Source organism: Orycteropus afer, unplaced genomic scaffold, assembly GCF_000298275.1.
Source record: "Orycteropus afer afer isolate SDZICR_OR568_19922 unplaced genomic scaffold, OryAfe1.0 scaffold00014, whole genome shotgun sequence".
Taxonomy (NCBI): Eukaryota; Metazoa; Chordata; class Mammalia; order Tubulidentata; family Orycteropodidae; genus Orycteropus; species Orycteropus afer.
In genome coordinates, this window is record NW_006921601.1 from 6,947,559 (window position 1) to 6,965,050 (window position 17,492).

Here is a 17,492-nt window from a genome sequence, read left to right on the forward strand (position 1 = left end):
CAGCAGCCTGCCATGCTCTGCCAACCTTGGGACTTTCAATGGACCTAATTTAATGGCCTACCATGTGGTTCAGTAATATCGGGACTGTGCCTTTTTACCTGTCAACCTTGGACTTGTCAGTCTCAGCAGCCAGCAGCTATCTGAGTGAAGAAAAGCCTCTAGGTTCAGTGGGCTGGGAGCAGGAGGCAGAGCTGAAGCCCAAGGTCAAGGGGCTTCTACCCAGCCCCTAGAGCCTGGGACTTTGAACTTGGACTTAAAACCTCCAAGCTGTAAGAGAATAAACTCCTGTTTGTTAAAGCCATCCCATCTGTGGTATATTCCTGTTAGAGCAGCACTAGGTAACCAGAACAATGTTAAGATCAAAAAAAAAAAAAAAAAAACCTCACTGCTGTCAAGTAGATTTGACTTGACTCACAGCAACCCTTCCTTGGGTTTCTGAGACAGTATTTCTGTGGAAGTAGACTGCCCAATCTTCCTTCTGAGGGGTGCCTGGTGGGTTTGAACCTCCAGCCTTCTGGTTAGCAGTCAACTGCCTTAGGCACTATACCACCAGAGCTCCCAATGTTCAACTAAGTATGCTGAAAACAGGCTGAAGAATAAGTAAAAAGTACATCAAATTTGTGTACTAATGATGGAGATCAGATAGAACTGTTTTATCTTATCTTTTCCTCTGAAATTATTTTTTAAGAAAAACAAAGTGTTGTCTTCATTGTCTGACACCGTTCTTAAATAATAATAGGCATGTTTAGAGACTTCCCTCAAGATGGCGGACTACACAGACAAGCTACACAGACCTTGACAACAAAGAACTGAGAAATCAATTGAAACAAATACAGAAGATAATCCTGGAACCCTGACCTTTGTAAGGAAGGATAAAGAAGTGGACTGAATACCAACTAGTAGAACAACCTGAATGAAAACTGAATGAAGAGAAAATGGAACTGTGGGCTATCAGCTGTCCTGATGATGTGGCCATTCTGAATATATGCAAGCAGTGCAGGCATTTTGAATAACTACAAGCAGCGTTCCAATCCAGGTAGTAAGCTAAGAATAGCCTCTACTTGTCAAGGACAGCATGGGCAACCACACTGGAGGCTGCCAACTAGACAGCAACCATCCACATACGAACCAAACACACCAGTACCAACTGCAGCCCCACTGCGTGAGGGCCACCACTAGCCCTTGCACCAACTGATCAGCAACAGATGGCAGACAATATCAGCCCAACTCACCCTGAACTGCTCTTCACAAACAGTCACAAGAGGTCTGTGCCCACAATCTAAATCTCTATCACAACCATCTGGAGACAGCTGGTGAGTGCTTAAGTGCTGCAAAACTAGCAAATGTAGTAGAAATATAAATATGCAACATTACAATGTCTGAGAGACAACTGATTATCTAAATTGACACAAAGAAGCAAGATAAAGTAATACAAACAAGGGACCAAGATACTGGCCCAGAAATATCTCCCTGCAGAAAAAAGTGGCGCTGGAACTGCCTGAGAAAGAATTCGGAAGAATAATATTTAGGTATCTTTGACAGACGGAGAGACAAATCAAAGAAAACACTGACAAAATAAAGGAAAACACAGACAATACTCTAGAACAACTTAGGAAAACAATACAAGAACAAACCAACAAAATAAATGAAAAATTAGACACCATACAAAAACAACAAATAGAAATCCAGCAGATTAGTACTCATTTTTCAAAAATAGATAACACATTGAATTGGCAAGGAGAAGAACTGAATTGACAGAAGGCAGAATTAGTAAGATTAAAAACAAATCCCTAAACACTACTTTGTTAAGGGATCAATCAGAAAAAAAAGATCAAAACAAAATGAAGAAAGCCTAACATTCACATATATACCATCAAGAAGAATAATACACAAATGATCAGAATTCCAGAACAGGAAGAGACAAAACCACAGAAAAAATTGTTGAAGATTTGTTGTAAGGGAACTTCCCTAATATGATGAAAGACAAGTATATATCCATTAAAGAAGTTCAACGAGCCCCAAACAGGATAGAAGCCAAAAGAAAATCACCAATATCATCATCAAACGCACCAACATCAAAGACAAAGAAAAGAATCCTGAAAAATGAAAAGTTACCTACAAAGGGCAGAAACTATGCAGGTGTGGAGGCAATGGGATGATATACATAAAACACTGAAAGAAAAAATTTTCCAAGAAAGAATTATATACCCAACAAAGATGTCCCTAAAATATGATGGTGAAATTAAGACATTTCTGACCTTACAAGAGATGATAATGGGTGTCCTTCAGATAGAGAACCAACAAAAACAGACAATAACAAATAACTGACACACATGACAACATAACCCAGAAAACAACCCAGTTATGTAAGTATCTAAAGTAAAATAAATTTACCACATAGTAAACAGGGAATCAAAGAAATCAACTGGTAAATAAAGACAACTATAAGCTGTAAAAATGGTATAAACAGTGTAGGTACAGAACTTCTAGATGGTGAGGAAGTCAAGAAAACTGCAATACAGAACAGACTGTTTTAAACTTGGAAAGAAAATAATAAATCACAGGGAAACCTCAAAGAAAATTAATAAAACTTCACATCCAAATAAAAAAGAAAACAAACACAAATATTTAGCAAATACTAAAGCAAAAGCAACAAAGTAAATGATAATAAACTTCATAAACAAAATGAGCTCAGCACACAAAATTATATGAAACAAAGAAATCAGCAAAACCAGGAAAAAACAGCAAAATGACAGCAACAAATGCATAATTTGCATAAATGCAATAATTACACTGAATGTAAATGGATTAAATGCACAAGTCAAGAGACTGAAAGTTGCAGAATGCATAATAAAACATGATCTATCCACATGCTGTCTAGCTTAGACTCTCATATTTGACACAAAGACACATAGACACAAAGACAAAAATAGACTAAAAATGAAAGGTTGGAAAAAGACATATCAAGCAAAAGGCAATCAAAACAGTGCAGGAATGGCAGTGTTAATTTGTGATAAAACAGTTGTTAAGACAAAAACCACTCTAAAACACAGGAAGGACATTATATAATGACTTAAGGATCAACTGAACAAGAGGACATAACCATAATAAAGATCTAAGCTTGCAATGAGAGTGCCAAAATAAATTAGACTTTAGTAGAATTGAAAAGACAAATAGATGACTCCACAGTAATAGTAGAAGATTTTAATACACCATTTTCGATGAACAATAGAGCAATAAGGAAAAAACTCAACAAAGATACAGAAGAATTGAACAGTATAATCAACCAAGTTGACCTTGCAGACATCTACAGAGCACTTCAGCCAACAACAGCACAACATGCATTCTTTTGCACTAAACATGGAATATTCTCCAGGACAGACCATATACTAGGCCACAAGCAAGCCCTAATAAATTTAAAACCACCGAGATACTGCAAAGCATCTTCTCAAATCACAGTGCTATAAAATTAGAAATCAAAATCAAAGGAAAAAGAGCAAATACCCTCTGAATAATACCCTCCTTAGAAACTACTGTGTAATACAAGAAATAAAAAACAAAATTAATTCCTTGATTCAAATGAGAATGATAACACAACATACCAAAATCCTCAGGACACAGCAAAAGCAGTCATCAGAAGGCAATTTATAGCAATAAATGCACACACCAGAAAGAAAAAAAAAGCCAAAATAAATTATTTAACCCAACATCTCCAACAATTAGAAAAAGAGCAGCAAAAAACAAACAAACAAAAAAAAGCCTACGGTCACTAGAAGAAAAGAAATAAAGATCTGAGCAGAAATAAATGAAACAGAAAATAGCAAGACAAAAGAAAAAAATCAACAAGACTAGAAGTTGGTTGTCTAAAAAGATTAATAAAATCAACAGACCAGTGGCAAATTTAATGAAGAAAAAAAAAAAGAGAGAGAAGATGCAAATAACACAAATAAGGAATGAAATGGGCAACATCACAACAGAATCAACCAAAATAAAAAGGATAACATCAGGATACTATGAAGAACTGTACTCCAATAAATTTGAAAACCTACAAGAAATGAACATATTTCTAAGAACACGCTACCTACCTAAACTAACACAGACTGAAATGGAAAATTTGAACAGACACATAACAAAAGAAGAAATTGAACAGGTCATTAAAAAAATTACCAATAAAAAAAGTCCTGGCCCAAACAGTTTCACTGGAAAATTCTACCAAACATCCAGAGATCAGCTGGCACTAATCCTATTCAAACTACTCCAGAACATGGGAAAGGATGGAATCTTCCCAAATTCATTTTATGAATCAAGCATAACCTTGATATCAAAACCAGGCAAATACATGACTCAAATGACATCACTCAAAATGAAAACTACAGACCAATACCCCTCATAAATATAGGTGCAAAAATCTTCAACAAAATCCTAGCTAACAGACACCAACAACATATCAAAAAAAATTATGACCAAGTGGGGTTCATATCAGGTATGCAAGGATGGTTCAACATTATAGAAATAATCAGCTTCATCCATCACATAAATAAAACAAAGGAAAAGAACCACATGATCATATCAATCAATGCAGAAAAGGCATTTGATAAAATCCAACACCCATTCCTGATCAAAACTCTCAGCAAAATAGGAATAGAAGGGACATTCCTCAACATAATAAAGGGCATATATGCAAAACCAACAGCCAACATTACTCTCAATGGAGAGAGACTGAAACCATTCCCCTTGAGAAGAGGAACCAGACAAGGATGCCCTGTATCACCACTTCTATTCAACACTGTATTGGAAGTCCTAGCCAGAGCAATAAGGCAAGAAAGGGAAATCAAAGGCATCCAAATTGGTAAGGAAGAAGTCAAACTATACCCATTTGCTGATGATACAATCTTGTACATAGAAAACCCAAGAAACTCAGTCAAAAATCTACTGGAACTAATTGAGAGATTTAGCATTGTGGCAAGAGACAAGATCAACATCCAAAAATCAGTTGGATTACTCTACACCAGCAAAGACATTGCTGAAAATCAAATAAGGAAATCAATACCATTTAGAATGTTGTTGTTGTTATGTGCCATTGAGTCGGCCCCGACTCACAGCGACCCCTCCTTGGGTTTCCGAGGCGGTATCACTACGGAAGTAGATTGCCCAACCTTCCTTGCGAGGAGTGGCTGGTGGGTTTGAACTGCCAGCCTTCTGGTTAGCAGTCAAGTGCCTTAGCCACTATGCTACAAGAGCTCCCTTAGGCACTATAGCTACCAAAAAATAAAATACTTGGGGAAAAAATCTTACCAGGAACACAAAGGACTTATACAAAGAAAACTATAAAAGACTACTTCAAGTAGGCAAATATGGGTATACAGGTGGATAGATGGGTGGACAGGCTGAACTATTAGGTATGTCTATGCAGCAGGGAGTGTACCCAACACCATGTACAGGGTCGGCAGACAATGGTTCTACAAGTGTATTTGTATGTTCTGTAAGAATTCCCAGGTGTACAGTAGAGCTGACAAGGGACAAGGTTGTAGGCACTTCTTGGTCACAGCCAGTTACCCAGAGGGACCAAGTAGTTAGTTGAACCTGTGGGCTCGGGACCGTAGTCGCAGGGGACATCAAGCTCAATTAGCATAACACATTATACAAAACATTGTTCCACCTCCTACTATGGCAAGTAGCAACTGGGATCTTAAATGCTTGCAAGTAGCCATCTAGATGTAACGATGGGTCTCTCCTCATCCAGAGCAAAAAAGAATGAAGAAAACCAAAGATTCATGGAAACAATTAGACTAGCAACTGGAACACCTTGCAATCTGCAGCCTATATAACTATGAGACCAGAAGAACTAGATAGTGCCCAGCTACCACTGTCAACCACTCGGAGGGGGGTCTATGTAGGAGATCCTGGATAGAGAGGGAGAACAATGTGGAACAAAACTCAAAATCTTTTTTGGGGGGCGAAGGGTACCAGGTTTGCTGGTCTGATAGAACCTAGTGGAACCACTGAGACTATGGCCCCTAGCTGCCCTTCAGGTCTGGAATTGAACCCACACCTGTGGCTTCCAACCAAACAAATGATAGATATATGAGTTGAACATTTACCTCAGGTAGATACACTCCTTGGAGAGAACAATCATGGGGGAAAGAAGGGCTGTTTATGCACAGGGAGACAGCTCAGGGGGCAGGAGTGCATGGAGGGATGGTCACAGGGAAGAGGTGCTACCAGAGTTCCTTAAAATTATGAAAGATTTCTAAAATTTTTTCAACTATTAGAGTATTACTATATTTATTTGTCAGTCAAATATTTATTGAGAGAGCTCTGGTAGCACAGTGCCTAAGGTACTTGACTGCTAACCAAAAGGCTGGCGGTTCAAACCCACCAGCCACTCCTCGGAAAGAAGGTTGGGCAATCTAATTCCGTAGCAATACTGCCTCAGAAACTCAAGGAGGGGTCCACTAGGAGTTGGGTCCGACTCGATGGCACACAACAACAACAACATCACAGCAAGTACTTCACTAGGTGCTAAAGACACAGTTAGCAAAATCAGCAAGACATGATCCTTGAGCTCGTGTAGGTTACATTCTAGGGGGGGGCAGTGAGACACAAATTAGTTAAGAGATAGGATGAGTGCAACTGAGGAAAAGTTTAAATTTTCCACCTGAAATATTTCATATAAGACAGAGTTGACTTATTATTTATTATTAGACATTTTGGGACAATTCACAAGTGAAATAACTGGGATTACTGCTGCTCTTAGGTTGTTGTTATGTGTCTTCAAGTTGGACCCAACTCATAGTGACCCCTCCTTGGGTTTCTGAGGCAGTATCACTACAGAAGTAGATTGCCCCATCTTCCTTCCGAGGAGTGGCTGTTGGGTTTGAACCGCCAGCCTTCTGGTTAGCAGTCAAGTGCCTTAGCCACTATGCTACCAGAGCTCCTGCTGCTCTTGTATACAGCTTTAAAAAATAAATAAATAATGAGTATACTTGATTAATGGTCAGAGTTCTTTTCAGATTTTCCATTTCCTTTTAGTCAATTTTTATAATTTATGTTTCTCTGTTGTTGTTGTTGTTATGTGCCATCGAGTCGGACCCAACTCTAGAAAACTTGAAATTCTAACTTTTCCTATTTTTAGAATAAAGCTATTCAAAGTTGCTATTCTAATTTTTTAAATCTTAACATGTGTCCTCTGCATTCTTAATACTATTAGTGTGTACTTCTTTTCTTTCTTGATCAATTTTGCCTGGGGGATTGCCTGAGTTCAAATAGTAGCTACATCATTTACTAGTTATGTGGTGTTAAATAAGTTATTCAACTTCCTGTTGCTCAGATACTCCATTATGAAATGGGAATACAAATAGTACCTTCTTCAAAGGATTCCTGAAGGGATTAAAGGAGATAATACATGTAAAGTACTTGGAACATGTCTGGCACATAAATGACCATAAATATTAGCTATTATTAACAAGTTTGGGTTTATTTTTATGCATCTTGTTTGGAACTCAGTATGCTTTTTAAATCTGAGATTTCACGTTTTTAATACTAGAACATTTGTAGTCATTATCCTCCTTTTAGATATTGTCTCATGCATTCTCTTTATTCTTTCTTTCTGAAACTCTTACTACACATAAGTTGAACCTTCTCATTCTGTCTTCCACGTTCTTAACATCTCTTACATTTTTTCTCCTTTTTCTATCTCTATACTGTTTTCTAGATGATATCCTCAAATTACTCTTTCAGTTAGCCAATTCTCTCTTTAAATTAATAAACTCTGCTGATTAACATAGAAAAAATTATGTTATGGAACCATAAATAACTCAAAGGTTTGTTAAATGAAAGCAGAAATCTATTCAATAACATTTTAATTTCAATTTTTTGCCATTTCTAAGCATTATTTTTGGTGTTTTAAATCTTCCAGTACCTCTTCCATATTGCACACGTTTTCCATTATGGTTCCTATTTCTTCTTTTATCACCAATCATTTTAAACAAACATGTTTTATAATCTCTCTGAGATTTTACCATTATATTCAGTTCTTATGCATATTCTTTTGCTTATTGTGTCTGACTCCTGCACAGTGATTGTTTCATGCATATGATCAAGAACTAATGGTATTGAAGAAAGAAGTCCAAGCTGCACTGAAAGAATTGGTGAAAAACAAGTCTCTAGGAATTGACAGAATGACTATCCATTAAGATGTTACTACAAGTGGATGCAGCGCTGGTAGCACTCACTCATTTATGCCAAAAAATTTGGAAGACAGCTACTTGGCTAATTGACTAGAAGACATCCATACTTGTGCCCATTCTAGAGAAAGGTGATACAACAGAATGCAGAGAGTATAGAACAATATCATTAATATCACACACAAGTAAAATTTTGCTGAAAATAATTCAAAAATATTTGCAGAAGTACATGGCAGGGAACTTCCAGAAATTCAAACCAGATTGGAAGAGGATGTGGAACAAGGGATATCACTGTTGATATCAGATGGATCTCAGCTGAAAGTAAAGAATATCAGAAAGATGTTAACCTATGTTTTACTGGCTATTCAAAGGCATTTGACTATATGGATCATAACAAATCATGGATAACATTGCAAATAACAGTAGTTCTAGAACACTTATTCGTGCTCATGACGAATATGTACATAGACCAAGAGGCAGTCATTCAAATAGAATGACTGGATATTACATGGTTTAAAATCAGGAAAGGTGTGTGTCAAGGTTGTAGCTTTTCACCATACTTATTCAAATCTGTATATCGAGGAAATAATCCCAAAAGCTGGATAATATGAAGAAGAATGTGGCATCAGGATGGGAGGAAGAACCATTAACAACCTGTGATATGCAGATGAAACAGCACTGCTCACTGATGATGTGAAGTGCTTACTGATAAAGTTTAAATAACACACAGTCTGCAGTATGGAGTTTATCACAATATAAAGAAAAAAAATCTTCACAACTGAACCAATAGACAACATCATGATAAATGGAGAAAAGATTGAAGTTGTCCGGGTTTCTTTTTACTCGGATCCACAATCAACACCCACGGAAGGAGCAGTCAAGAAATCAGATGTCATATTGCACTGAGCAAATCTGCTCCAAAAGAAGTGTTAAGAATCAAAGATGTTACTTTGAAGACTAAGGTGCACATAACCTAAGCCATGCTATTTTCAATGGCCTCATATGCGTATGAAAGCTGGACAATGAATAAGGAAGACCAAAGAAGAGCTGATGCCTTTGAATTTGTGGTGTTAGTGAAGAATACTGAAAATGCCATGGACTGCCAGAAGAACAACAAATCTGTATGGAATGCTCCTTGGAAGCAAGAATGGCCATGTTGTCAGGAAAGACCAGTCCCTGGAGAAGGATATCATGCTTGGTAAAGTAGAGGGTCAGCGAAAAAAGAGGAAAACCTCAACGAGATGGATTGACACGGCAGCTGTAACGATGGGTTCACACATAGCAACAACTGTGACGATGGCACAAGACTGAGCAGCGTCCTGTTTTACCAGGGCTGCCGTGAGCTGAAACCAACTCAATGGCACCTAACAACAATCACTCTCTTCACCTTTTTTAGTGCTTCAGTCATTAGTATACAATACTAACTGAGACCCCTAATCTACACATAATACTGCTATAAGCATTATGAAAATACCATTTATCTTCAATTCTAAGACATATTTTTCATACCTTAGTGTTTCTCTGATCAAGATGGATCTTCCAAATAATGTTAAAAGAAACCTATGGCTGATGAGGAGGAAAATTAAGTTACATGCCACTACAAATATATTTGTGCACATAAAATATCTATTCATCTATATATCACTTTAGTTAAGATATTTATGAAGCCAGGTATGACTGAATTTTAATTCAAATTTGAATCCCTACTTGCCTGTTGAATTTTTTTTTTTTTAATTTTATTTTGATTTGGGTGAAGATTTACAGAGTAAATTCACTTTTCATACAGCAGTTCACATATACTTTGTCTCATGTCATTGACCAAAATTTACAATGCAACAGCTCCCCTCCCACTTCCTCCCCATAGTTACCTCTTCCCAGTGTCCATCCCTCCATACTCTTCTGTGCCCTGAGCTGTCTCCCTGTGCATAAGCAGCCCTTCCTTCTCCCATGATTGTTCTCTCCAGGGTGTGTGTCTACTTGAGGTAAATGTTTAACTCACTTGCCTGTTCTTTGTTTGGCTGGAAACCACAGGTGTGGGTTCAATCCCAGACCTGAAGGGCAGCTAGGGGCCATAGTCTCAGTGGTTTCACCAGGCTCTATTGGACCAGCAAACCTGGTCCCCACCTTCTTTTTTTTTTTTTTGCCTCCAAATGATTTTGAGTTTTGTTCCACATTGTTCTCCCTCTCTATGCAGGATCTCGTACATCCCTTCCAAGTGGATGACAGTGGTAGCCGGGTACCATCTAGTTCTTCTGGTCTCATAGTTGTATAGGTTGCAGATCAAATGGTGTACCAGTCGCTAGGACTGATTGTTTCCATTCATTTGGTTTTCTTCTTTCTTCTTGACGAGGAGACACCCATTGTTGCATTTAGATGGCAGCTTGCTTGCTTTTAAGATCCCAGTCGCTACTCGCCAAAGTAGGAGGTGAAACAATGTTTTGTATAGTATGTTATGCCAATTGAGCTTGATGTCCCCTGTGACTATGGTCCTAAGCCCGCAGGATCAATTACTCTGTCCCTCTGGGTAGCTGGCTGTGACCAAGCAATGACCACAACCTTGCCCCTTGTCAGCTCTACTATACACCTGGGAATTCTGATCACTCACATAAACTTATAGGACCATTGTCTGCCAACCCTATATATGATCTTGGATACACTCCCCATTTAGACATACCTAATTGTTTAGCCTGTCCACCTATCTATCCATCCATATACCCCTGTTTGCCTTCACTGACAACTCAGTACTGTATATGCAAAAGTGTTCATATTTGTTGTCTGTACTTCCCATGTACCTCTCTATGTCTTTCTCATCCTCAATGGTGCCATATTGGTTACTCCCATTTGGTACATTGCCCTTCTCTTCACCCAAAGCCTCTTGAATTTTTAAATAAGATCACAGTGTGATGCTGCTCTGAAACGGAAAGTAAGAATATACATACAAAGTTGATTGTCACATGCCAGGTAAAACAAGTACTGTATTTTTACACATATAATTTGAATTTTCTGTTTCTCAATCTCTCCCCCACCCCAAGTATTTACATAAGCACATTATGCTGAATTTTTTACAGCAACATGTAAAATAATTTATCACGGTGCTTAGAAAAATACTTTGCAGGGGGATGATGAAGTTGGCAAATAAATCTAGGTGGCAAGCTTGTGTTATCTGTATAAAAATAAGGGTAAATACAATAGAAAATGAGAAATTTCTAAGATTTTTAAATTCCAATGGCAGAAGAGGATTTATGCATCAGGGAGAAATTCAGGTACTTTCTTCCAAACCTTCCAATGACAGATTAATTTTCTAAAACGTTGCTTTTATCACCTTACGCCTCTATTCAAGAACATATATATAGCTTCTCATTGCTCCTAATACAAACACAATCTTCTTTATCCAACTTTCATGGCACTCTGTTATCTGACTCCATGTATCTATGTGATTTTACTTCCAATTTTTCCCCCACCATTACCCTCTGATCTCACTACTTCAGTTAGGTCAATCTCTTTAAGCAAGTCCCCATCTTTCCTACAACCAATCCTGCCTTGGTCCGTTCAGTTCCCAGTCTTCCTTCCTAGCTAAGAAACTCTATCCATCCCTCAGGCTCAATTCAAGTCCTAATGTACTTCATTTTTGAGTTCAGAAGGGAGGTTGGGCAATCTACTTCCGTAACGATACTGCCTTGGAAATCCAAGGAGGGGTTGTTATGAGTCAGGTCCAACTGGACAGCACATAACAACAACATTGTAGCTAGAAGGAGCTATGGTAGCATAATGCCTAAGGCATCTGACTGCTAATCAGAAGGCCGGTGGTTCAAATCCATCAGCCACTCCACAGAAGGAAGATGGGGCAATCTACTTCGGTAAAGATTTACTGCCTCAGAAATCCAATGGGGGTACTGTGAGTCAGAATCAACTCGATGGCAGTGAGTTTGGTTTGGGTTTTTAGCTAGAGAAACTATTATATAACTTTCCAATGGCACTTACCTATTTATATTTGTTTCTAAACTTTTATTCTTAACTTAGATCTTAAAAAGCCTTAAGAATATGGAAAATATCACCCATCATCTAATAGAGGACAGAAATTCTAGTAGAAAGAAGGATTCCAAAGCTGGGAAACAAAATCTCAGAAAAAGTAAATTAAGTATCTGCATCAAGGAGCTAAATCATTCAACCTTGTCAAAAATCCAGTTTAGTGATCCTTTCCCTTTAACACAGAGTTGAAAGATGAAATAAGAAGCAAAACAAATAATATGTAACAAACTCCAGGCCCTATTTTGCTTTTTAGCTTAATATAAAAAATAAATTCACAAACAGGGCCCATTACATACTTCTGCTTCTTGTATGTAAACCCACTGACATTCCTCTTTCCCAATCAGAATGAAAGTTTATGAACTTTGATATAAAGTGCCAATACAAATTAGGTGTGATTACTGGCAGGGGGAAGGACTTGCTCAGAGACACAAAGTTGTATTTGAACTTGTTAAAGGGGTCTTAAGAGGCTCTCCTGGGTGCTTTTTACACCCCCTCTTTTTTTTTTCCTGATTACAACCACGTAATGTGATTCCATTTGATATTTTTTAGTAAAGCTGGAATGCTGTGTATTCCCTAAAGAATAACTAGTGTTTGGTGTTTGTTGTTTTTTTTTTTTTTTTTTTTTTTTTTTAAAGGAATGTGATACTTCTGGTCAAAAGTTCTCTTTCTGGAATTCATGATAAATGAAAAGAATTTTGGCAGTTTTTATAATGTCATTCTGCATCTCACAAGCAACGTGCAATTTCTCATGTCACTGTGTCTTGGTTATTCACTGAAACAACTGATATTATTACAAAACAAGTTGGAGAAACAAACAAAGCCTCCTTCAGTTCCTGCCTTGATTCATTATTAGAATTCACCTTTCCTTTCACCTCACCCACAATCTCAAATATCAAATGCCAAACGTTGGTCTCACTAAAAGACAGGACATTAGACAATTTAAACATCAGCAAAATTGAATTCAGCTATCCTTAGTCACTCACTGACTGATGACTTTATTCCTATTTGTACATTTTTGAAGTAACACTTATGTCCTTCCCGGAAGTTCTTCTCACATTCCAGATTACAACAGGGACTGGGATACAACAAAGGAAAAATGCAGAAGTCACAAGTGTCTGGACAAGAGTTAGAAGCAAATACACACATCTAAGTAAATCTGGGTCAAATTCTCATTCACCAAGATAGTAATCTTTATAAATAATTTTAAAGAAATATTATCTAATTTAGCTTAAAGAAACTTAATTCTGGCTTAATATCAAACCTTAAAGTAGGTATAGAAAGTGGACATTTCTAATGTATTTAGTGAAAAAGCATTTTTAAAGATGTTTTAAATTTTAATTCTATAAAACAATATTTAGTTGTACCAGATAACTTGTCTTTCTAATGTCATGTGATCACTGGGTAAAAAATGTTAGCATCAAATTTTCATCCCTCATTTTAGAAAAAAACTAAATGTATCTGTTTACTTAAAAAATTAGAGATGATATGATTGAACAATTTAAAATTTATCTCTAAAAATTGTTTCCCTAGAGGAGTTTCAAAAGACACAATTTTATACCACCACCAGAAATCAGAAACATTTTAATACAGTTATATACCCTCCATTTCTAAATTAAACAGAGTTCATTTAACTAATGACTCTTGTCTTTACTTCTACTGCTGATTACCTGCCGGAGCACAAATAAACAAAAAAAAAACATCTTCCTCTGTTAAAGTCACATCTGCAGGAAAAAGGCTACTAAAAAAAGAACAGCTGCTGTTCCAAGTTAATATCCTGCCAGTTGATATTTTGCAATGCTCAGAGTTGAACAATGTTTTAAAAGAACAGTTTTATAGTCTCATATATTTAAATGGAAATTCCTGGCTCCAAAAATTAAAGTGCTAGTTGTATTAATGATATAATTTACTGAATGTCTTCCACTTTCTCTAAACCCCCAATTTGTGCCATATTTTCTAAAACTCTATTTATATCAAAAATTGTCTCAATACTTACTCCTTGCTCCTCTTTCTTCTGCATCAAATGTATTTATTTATTCTTTATAATGCTCATGTGTAAAAAGTACTATCAACAATAGAGACAAATTTCATTTAGAAAAATCCAGAAGAAAAGTGAGAATTTGAATATATGTACAGATAACAAAAGATGGTAGTGTAACCAACAATAACCACAATTCTACCTGAATTACACTTAATCTTTCAAATAAAACAAAAGTTTAGGTTAAATAAATGTTCATCAAACTATATATATGCCACTGCAAAATTAACGGCAGATTTAAAAATTCTTAGCGAAATGATGTGCTGTTATCTTGCATGCAGTGGTGAAAACCATTCATAAGAAAATTTGATGTGTTTATTTTTACAAATTTCTTCAATCATCTACTAAAAAGCTTCTCTGATTTCAACTCTGATGGCTGAACTAATAAATTACTGATTGCCAAGTATGTTAGAGTTTAACAATATGTGACTACAAGAATATTTAATCTCATGAAATGAAATTATTAACAGGATGTAAAATCACCTATCTAGTAGCTTGCCTTGTAACTCCTTATGTTCTTAGGCTTATTTATGGCTCTCAATCCTGACTTTGCTATGGAATCACATAAGAGGGATTTTTTTTAATAATTTCAATGCCAGTGCCACATCCCAAATCACATAAATCAGAATCATTTGGAAGCTAGGCATGAGAATCAATAAGTTTGAAGCAACTCTCCAGGTAATTCTAATATAATACACCAAGATGGATGACCACTATTTAATTGGGTATCAATTTCAATTTACAAAGTACTTTCATTGTGATCCCAAAGCAGCCCTGTGAAAATAGGTAGGTCAATTAGATTTACCAGTTTATAAGAAAGTTAAACATGAACAGAGGCTAAGGTCACTCTGTAGTTGAGCATTACAACTGGAATTCATATCCAGGTCTTATGACTCCAAGGTCAGTACTGTGTCCACCATAATGAGATTCTTTCCATCCCGTGCTTAATATCCTAGTTATAAATTTTCTTATCTTTTCAAAAATAACCCCTTAAAGATTCCCAAAAACAGCTTCCTTATTTTAGATCCTTCTTTTTTTACATTTCTTTAATAAAGGCTCTACAACACACAGAATGTAATTGATTCTGAGTAGATTAATGCAGATCTAACTATAAAATACATAAATTTAAATTTTAGGAGTCCACAATGATGACTAACATATAAAGTATGATATCAGATTGTGCCATCAGTTGCAGGGGTACTGCCCACAAAAGTTTATTCTACACAATACTTCGGCATTCAAACTAAAATAAAGTCCACAGGATGATTCTTCTATTCAAACTGACATATTTCATATACAAGCATATTTTATCTTGAGGTTAAAAAATAAATAAAAAGCAAGCAGAAAAAGAGCCAGCCATATATAAAGTTCTAATAAGGTTATGTTATAAAAATATAAGTCAATTTGTTATAACTCAATTTGTGTATGTGATGTCCTCATTTAGTATTTTGTACAAAATGTTAAATTATAATACATTTACTAATTCAATAAATATTTCTTAAACTTCTGGGTACTATGAGGCACACCTGGTATTAGGCTGCATGGAAAAGAGATCTACAGGGAGCTCTGGTAGCATAGTGGCTAAGGCACTTGACTGCTAACCAGAAGGCTGGCGGTTCAAACCCACCAGCCACTCCTCGGAAGGAAGGTTGGGCAATCCTACTTCCGTAGTGATACTGCCTCGGAAACCCAAGGAGGGGTCACTATGAGTCAGGGCTGACTCGACGGCACATAACAACAAGAACAACAACAATAGAAACACATAGAAGAAAGACCCAATTTGAAAGGTAAGATGAATTTTAGATAAAAAAACATTTGGGGTAAAGACAATACCCAAGTAATAACGTTCAGTTAGAGACAAGAAATCAACAGAACAGTAGATAATCATGCACAGAAAGGTAATGACTTAAATGAGATTAGACACCAGATGAACTTCTGAGTAAGACTGGTTTGCTTCTTCCATCCTTGAGTCAGGCTGCTTCTTTACTAGAACTCCCCCTCCTCTGTCTTTTTTCTTAAGTACTGTCACTTCTGATCCAATTCTGTTTTTGAGAAACATCCCTTATGTATTTGGGAAAGTTTATGATTTCTCCTGGAGACATCTACATATAAAACCTTAGCATTGTTTACATAAAGATTTTGTTCACATGATAAGAAGGAGGGGATAAAACTGCCTTAAACTTCAGCTACAAGACTGAAGAAGTTCGTACAAAGGGGCTAGTACTGTCACAAGCCAGTTTAAAAATGCCAACCTAACAGCTGGCCACTTATTTCACCTAAGGCTGACCACCTTTACAAATTAAGGCAACCAACGCTGGTAAAAGAAAGTTTTGGTACATACCAGGCATTTACTTGAAGACATGTAGATTAAACTATATTTCTTATTTATTTCAGAGTGTGGGACTAAAATTCAAAGATGACCCAGAAAATCCGCTTAAGTTCTGAATCACAAGAATTTTCCAACATCTCACTTGCTCAACACCTTCAATTGTGCAGTATACAGCCAAGATGCTAAAAGCAGGCCAAACAGATAAGGAGTAAAATTAGATATCATAAATCTTTGATAAAAGGCACTTGATATTCCTCATAGGCAAACCCTTTGACTCTTACTGAGGTAAATGTCAGCTGACACACAATTCTAGCCAATTCGATTATATGATTTCCTGATCTGTAACAAATGCATTTGCACCAAGGATGAAGATAGAGACATGGAAGTCTCAACAAGCACTGCAGTGCAGGTCAGCACTTCGTAACTACACACTTGCTTATTACTTGCACGCATCATTTATTACAGCATATGGTGAAACTGATACTCATACTGAGTAGCCTTAGTCATCTAACAACGGTTATATTACTTTAGTGCACACTCTTACAAATGTACATAGTTTCTAAGGAATATACTTTGGCAACTACACACACACACACACACACACCTTGTCTATACCTTTTGTTTTCTGTGTTCTACCAGTACTTAGTCAAACCTTGATTCCTTGATGAGTCACCACACAAGCAGCTCATTCTACTTGGCTTTATTCCTCCCTGGCTAGTCTTACCATGCCAACCATCTGACTGAACTAGCAAATCTTCCCTATTTTTCCTATTGACAGTCAAGAATGAATCAGGGTTAGAGAGTCACAATATAGCATAAAACTGAATCCATGTATTGTTGTTGTTAAGTGCCGTCGAGTCGTTTCCGACTCATAGCGACCCCATGCACAGCAGAACGAAACACTGCCCGATCC

At 36.8% G+C, this 17,492-nt stretch overlaps 1 protein-coding gene across 1 annotated transcript in view; it reads right to left on the bottom strand.

The window, feature by feature from the left end:
- SBF2 (SET binding factor 2) overlaps positions 1-17,492 on the bottom strand; it is a 636,061-nt gene that overhangs the window by 444,667 nt on the left and 173,902 nt on the right. The window lies entirely within an intron of this gene.